The sequence below is a fragment of the Halichoeres trimaculatus genome, unplaced genomic scaffold (assembly GCF_033239565.1).
Source record: "Halichoeres trimaculatus isolate MK-OKI-2021-1 unplaced genomic scaffold, fHalTri1.1 fHalTri1_scaffold_21, whole genome shotgun sequence".
Lineage (NCBI taxonomy): Eukaryota > Metazoa > Chordata > Actinopteri > Labriformes > Labridae > Halichoeres > Halichoeres trimaculatus.
Genome location: NW_027437199.1, coordinates 23,521,869 through 23,529,368, shown reverse-complemented (window position 1 = coordinate 23,529,368; position 7,500 = coordinate 23,521,869).

Sequence of the window (7,500 nt, the reverse complement as noted above, 5' to 3'; positions counted from 1 at the left end):
GTGTGTAAAACCAAATGATTCACTGTCTCTGCCTACCTGTAACTCACAACCTGCAAATAATGACAGCGAAATCAGACAAATGGAGCTTAAGCCCTCTGATATTTTTACCTGTAATAAAACCTGCGTCCCTTTGGTTTCTTATGTCCTGAGCTCATACTGAAGTAGGTTGTAGATCACAGGCCTTTGCCCTGAGACAGAGACAAATTTCCCTCAGCACTGTAACCAGGACATGAGCTCAGAGGGAGTGAGAAAAGTGAAGGAAAGAAGAGAGGGGGAAGAAAACACTAAAACTGTCAGCTGAAGATGCAAAACAGAGATCCGGATCTATCCATTATGAATGAGATACATTTGAAAAGGTGGAGGCTGAGGAGGAGGAGTAGGACACTTACTTTCCCCGCCATACCAAACAACGCTTAACCCTCCTGCAACCCCGAACCCCCTCCCACCCCCGCACGCTCTGGTTCATCAACAAAAGCCTTTGTACAGTCAACAGAGCTGTTTTTATTCATGGTACATTCATCCTCCGAGCTGTCCATCAGGTGCGGCAGCGGGGATGGGCTGATCTAAAACAGAGCCGTACACTCATGACAGGAGGATAGAGCTGTAACTCTTGAATTCTAACCTTCGCTGTTATTTGGCCTACTGAGAGCGCAGCGAAAGGAGAGGGGAGATACACAGGCTAATGACAGCTACAAACACAGGCGCAGCTTTGTTCTGGCTCCATGAAACGGCACACTTAAGTGGGATTGCTTTTGCTTCTGAGGGGCTAATCAAACTTGTGTTATTTAGACTTCAAACATGGCCTCCGAAGAGAGACAGGGGAGCGGGCTAGGTGTGTGTCTCCTGCTAATAGCTGCTAGCATGATTCGGTTAAGCTGCTTATTTCCGACATAAATAATGCATCCAGGCAGATGCGCTTGACTTTAGTTGAATATGAATCGCTTGTGTGATTGACGTGGAGGTTTGTTGAGCGCTGAGTTTATTCCACAGTCTCACCTTTGGAAATAGGCCTGTCTCATTTAATATCCCCGATGTTAACATAATTATGACAACCAGCACTGATTCATGCATGTGTCTGGGTAATATCCATGACAAAATTAGGCTACTATTTTTTTTTGGGTGGGGGGGATTTTAGTGGAGTATCAAAGGGAACTAGATTGTCTGCATGTTTAACAGCTAAGCCAAATCAAATCAGAAATAAGAGGACTATCTCAGCTTTAATTCTGGATACTTTCACCAGACACCCTACTTACCCTGCCCCCTCTTAGCCCCCTCCCCCTTTTTTTACACTCATTGATTCCTATCAATCAACGCTAATTAAGCAAGCACCTATACACATATATGTCACATGCTAATAGGGTAATGATATGGACATTTAGTTAGTGCTTTAATCTTATGCTACTTGCAGCTAACGCATAATGACGCTCTCTACCCAGCCATGGGAATATCTATAAGAGACCACTGAGAGCACACACACACACACACACACACACACACACACACACACATTGCCACTTCTCACCAGCTCACTGTATTAAACCTTATTTACAAGCTAACAGCTATAACCATTACAGATACAGTTGTGGGGAAAGCACATTAGGTTCAATGGGCAAACGGTGTGTAATCCAAAACAATAAAATGTAAATTTGAGAAGAAGCACACATGGCATCTGCTAACAGATGAACATCTCTGTGATACAAGATGCCCCCCCCCACTTTCTTTTAAGACCTTGGCGCATCAAGGAAGGAATGTTTCTCATTTCGTTTTTAATCCTCGCTCAGTATTATGGTGCTGTGGATAAATATATTGCAGACTCCAGCCTCCAGCCCCCCCCCCCCCCCCCCCCCCCCCCCCCCCCCCAACTGCCACCATCCTGTCTCATTGAACATCCGTCTCTGGCTCCTAGTTAAAGTCTTTAATGTTATCAATGCCTGTTTACTATTTTTAAATCCACAAAATGCTCCTGTTTTCTTGGAATAAAAAAATAAATATACAGCACATCTTCTGAGCACATACCACAGATTAATTCCTGCCCATGACTCAAGTTTTGTGTTTCTCATTTCCTCCTCAGGTTTCCTTTATTCACCACCTCTACAGAGCCAGATGTCAGGAGCCAGACTGAGGCTTAGGACGTCACTCATGGTGCGCCTGTTCCCCTGCTGAGCCAGCAGGATGCCCTGGGCCACTCTACTTTTTTCCATGACAATGGTGTGGAGAGGTTCAGGAGAGAAAAAGGGAGCCTGAATGTGTTCCAGCAGGAAGCCCTTCACTTCACTGATGGTACTGAGCTGTTCTGACTGTGTGCTGTGTGTTGAAGACAATTTGATGAACAAGAGTTCAGATTAACTTTAGTTGGATAAATGGTTCCACTGGAGAATTCACTACAGATTCACTTACAGATTGTCTGGAAAGATGAAATCTTGTTGTGTTAGCTCTTATTCTCTGAGGACTGGACAATTTACAGTAGATTGTTTTAAAACTGCTCCTTTCGTTCCTTCAAACCTACAGAGCTTTGAATCTTCAGTCACAAGGTTTTTCTTGATGTTTGCTCCTAAGGCCAGATCTGTTTTCTCACCTCTCTCAAATCAGAATAAAAAAAAAAACAACCATAAACTCGAAGATCTCATCTCATCAGATTAGGGCTGTCCATTTGGAGCCCCCAGGCAATATTTTTCATCCCACTGCCCATGTTTTATTTTTTTTATTGGGCCTACATATATATCTTAAATTAGTGTAAATTAATATAGTAGTCATTTATAGATAATTTATTAGGTCTGTCCTGCTATATTCGTGGCTGGAGTTCATTTGGACATACTTTCTGAAGGCTCCACCAACTTCCTGTTTTGTTTTAGTGTATTATGATCATGTATCTTGTGTATCATGTGTCCATGTATCTAGTAAGTATCATAGTTTGCTCTATCTGATGACAGCTGCACAACTTGGACTTTTTCTTTATGAAGATTATGCAGAGGTCATGCAGAAGTCAGGGGATAATAAGAATGTATACAAAGAACATGCTGACATGTTGGCATGCCTTTCTGAAGTTGATTTACTGTTCATTTAAAATTAATTCCAGGATTTTTTCTGGGTTTCCATTAGGTATCATACATAATTATGGTTAAGCCTGATCCTGTTTGCTTTTCTGCAGCAAACCTTGCCCCCTCCTGGTAGGCGGGATGCTGAAAGCTGTATCTGTTAAATAATAGTGTGACGCCATAGCAGGGCAATACAGTGTACCCCGCTAATAAATCCAACAAAGAAGAAAAACGCAACACAGTAAACAAAGAGTAGTGATAGAAGACTGGTTGTGACTGGCATATGGCTTTTTGTTACAAAGAGCGACCAAGCTTTGTTTAAGAGAAGACTGTGTGCAAACAGGAGAAATGCAGCCACTGTTGCACGGTAAGTGACAATTCTTTTGATCAATCAACGCTCTACAGCAGGGGTGGGCAAACTTTTTGATTCTTGGGCCACAATGGGTTCTAACATTTGACAAATGGGCTGGACTAGGAGCAGATGGATGGAGTGCTTTGGTAACTATCAGGGTAACATTCGTTCACTCCATATCTGTTTTAGAATCCAAAATCCGAAAACGGATAACGACTTGTTATTCAGTTTTTCGTTTCAAATCAAAAATCAGAAAACAAATAATGGTCTATTTTTCACTGTTTTGATTTTGTTTTGAAACCAAAATTAGAATATGAGAGAATGGAATTATAATGGGATTTTTCATCTGTGTATGGTTCGTCATTCTGTTTCAAAACAAAATAATAAAATAAAAAAAAAAACGAAAAACTGACTTGTTTTTTTTGTTTTTCTGTTTTAGAATATAATAGAATAGAATACAAAATACTTTATTTATCCCCAAGGAGAAATTCAGGAAACTTTTTGTTTTAAAACCAAAACAGAAAAACAAACAAAAAAAAAAATCAGAAAAACACGGTTTTTCTGTCCTGGTTTTAAAAGTGAAAAAGCAAAAAATAATAAAAGATTGTGTCAAACCTGTTTGTGTGATATTTTGATATTTAATGTGAACATCTCTATATAAAAATTAGACAAATAACTCACATTGAAGGTTTATACAGAAATGTTCCTGAGCTTTTTTTTTGTTTTTATAAGTAACAGATCGCTGACAATCCACTCCATCTTATCTGCGCGCATATGCACACTTCCATGTGTTTCAATGAGTTTTGTTTTGTCCACTTTCCTTTTCTTAGGTCCGTTCATCTTGACAGAAGGGCTGAATGGTCAGAGGATAAAGTGCAAACGTGGAGTAATAGGCCTACACTTCACCTCAACAAAGCCAATGTATCTACAGTGCGCCATCTAGAAGGAAAACGTCAAAATTGCAGGGAAAATAAAACATTAACAAGGTTTATTCATTTAATTTTTTTTAACTTTGGCGGGCCAGATTAAAACGTTTAACGGGCTGCCCATGCCTGGTCTACAGTGTTGCAGCTCCACCTTCTGAGATTGGATCAGTTTAGTCTGGTCAAGGAACGGTGCCAAAAAGTGGGATGGCCCTCTATTATTTGGGGATCTGTCCCCGGGATTAGTCAGTGGAAACACCATAAAATGCGTGCGGATGCTGAGATGAACCGAAGTGAACCTCTTGAAGAAAACAAGGATTATCTATCGTGAGCAAACAAATACTCCTGATCCATCTGCAAAAAAAAAAAAAAATAATAAAATAAACACTTTATCAGGCGTTTTGAAAGTTACTGGATGCTTTATGCTGTTCCTGTGTAAACTTTTTGTTTGTTGTGTCCTAAGCATGTGCTCCACCAGTAATAGACTTAATGCATATCTTTGGTGTAGGGGTCAGATGATTTTTAGCGTGCATCCCAAAAAGTGCAGCACTGGCTTCAGAAACAGAAGCAGTGATGACAGAAATGCAGCGGACTCACTTCCTGTGAAATCCAGCTGGTACCCTTCCATAAACGCAAGTGTAAATGAAGTTTATGGAAGTTTATGAAGAACACAGAAGTCATGCGCTGATGTTTGAATCATTATTCCCAACCTTGGTCAACCAATCTCAGCTGGTGTAAAGCCATAAGGTGGTTTATTTAAACACGTCTCCACTCTCACCTATCCCTGCATATGCGAACTGCACTATGCTGCTGTTTTGAAGTAAAACCTCCTCTTACTAAGGCCTGAACCACACGTATATGGATATATTCCTAAACGCACATTTTTCTGTCCAATTGGTCCTCTCAACCACACGAACACGGTGATTTCACCCACATAAACGGAGTTTTTTTAAAAACGTATAAAAAAGTGAAGAAATAAAAAAATATCTGGTTGAGTGGATCCATGTTGCGGTGTTAAATAGAGCTGGTGTTTTGACGCGATGACGTCAAGCGCCTTGCAACAAGTCACTGTAGCAACGGTTGCCAACAACAAGAACAATGGCTGACATTTACCCCGCTATTTCTGTGTTCCTTGCACTTTTTGCCCTCATTACAGCTCTACAGATGAATGTAATGTTTTTGTATTTGTTTTTTTTTTTTTTTTGGCATCTCCTTACTCTGTTGACTGCTTCTTCTTTCCTGTTTTTGACTGTGCATGCTCATAACATTCTTCTTCTATGGTTTTCACATTTTGCTAACCTGCCACTTATCGGCCAGGCATGGCATTGCAGGCTTCAGAGGCGATCGTTTTCAGTTTGGCCTCTTCGTATGGACAAAGATATTTCTGTGGTGTGGACGGAGATTTTTTTTTAAACTAAGACAAAGATATCTGATCAAAAAAATATCCATATACGTGTGGTTCAGGCCTTAGTCTCCATGTTTTTATCCTCTTAAGTCTGTATGTAATACATGTGGGGAATTTTGTACTACCAACCATAACTGCATTTCCATTTGGCTATAAATGGGTTAAATCTATGATGAGAGTGTTCCTGATTGAACTGCTCCACAAATCCACAAAAAATAGCAATAAAAGAAATGTTTGGTCCTTGCCAAGCAGACAATCAGGACTTGACACAGTGTTCACAGTCAAAATGTGATCCTAAGTTTTCAACCTCTCACATAATCCAGCGTCAAACTTTCAAAGCATTTTCAGGACCCTGCGTTTGTAGAGGTCATTTTAAGACTTCTTAGGGATTTAGGAAACCCTGTGCATGGCTGCTTGTTTATAACCATACACTCAGCTAACCGTGCTGCAGCTGATTTTTGCCTTGGGGAAAGTTTTCTATCGCAAAACAACATAAGTACAGTCAAGTCTCCACTAACCTTAATATCTAAAGTTCCGTCCAGGCAAGTTCTTTGGGGTGGATTCATCGACTCATTCTGAAAGACAAACAAGGTGAAGGTCGAGCAAATGTTAAATCGTCATCTGACAAGTAATTTCATAATTAAAACAGACGTGCGGGAAACTTTTCCAACTTCACAAACACTAAAAACTAATCACACGCTCCGTCCTTGCAAGCCCTTCCGTGGCGCTTTGTTGCTGCGTGCAGCTTCTCTCTCTCCTGTGCCACTCTGTTGTGTGATATGCAGAAAGCAAACCTAAGGTAAACTCTGCGGTGTTTGTAAGGGAGCTTTTCTCTCCCTCCTGCTCCCAGGTGATCATTATTTGATCTTGTTTAGTTCATTATTCATCTTGAGGGAGCCGGTTGTGACTTGTGGATAAATGCCATATGAAAGGAATTGTGCGCCGAGGAATGCATCCTCACTTTTATCCTGGCTCCCAAAACAGATCAATTAGTAAAACTAAACAGTAAATTATTAATCACATTGCTTTGTGTCCCCGTTCCATCACCGGAAGAAAACAGTTCATTAGAGAGAAAGAGGGAGGGAGGGGGGTGTGATTGAGAGGGGCTTTAAACTGAGCTGATGCTGTGTGAACATTTGAAGAAAAAAGAGGAGAGAATTATCAAGCGTGTCCATCATTTCCAGGTAACTTACTACACACACACACACACACACACACACACATACACACACACACGCACACACAAACACACACACACACTCTGGTACCCCTGAAAAAAGGGACGAGCACTCAGAAAAACAGGGTCAAGCAGTGAAGGAGTTCAATGTCACAGCCATCATATATACGTTGCCCGCTGGGGTGCGTGTGATTAAAATAACACACAGGGATGTTTCATGTCATGGCGAGCAATCTGTATTTGCAAAAATATTCAGATCAGATGAATTTTAATGAGGTGTTCACTCGAGGGGGATACCGCTGTCAGAGCAGCTGGGGATAGAAGGTGGAAGCGAGCTTGTCCCCCTTATTTGCCAGGAGACAGCGAGGTACGTAAACTTTTCTCCTCTTTTCTCACAAACCAAAGAGAGGGAAGGAGAGAGATCCAAATTCAGGGGTCCACTCAGTGTTCAGATTGCTCTGCTGTTCTGAGATGGGCAATTTGAATAAATTATTCGGAATAGAAGAAGGAAAAAATCGCTCAGTGGGGTTCATTTTGAGAGAAATTATATTTTCGTAGGAAAGGTTAATTTTGAAGGGAGCTTGAATGAGTGAGAACTAGAGGGAAGG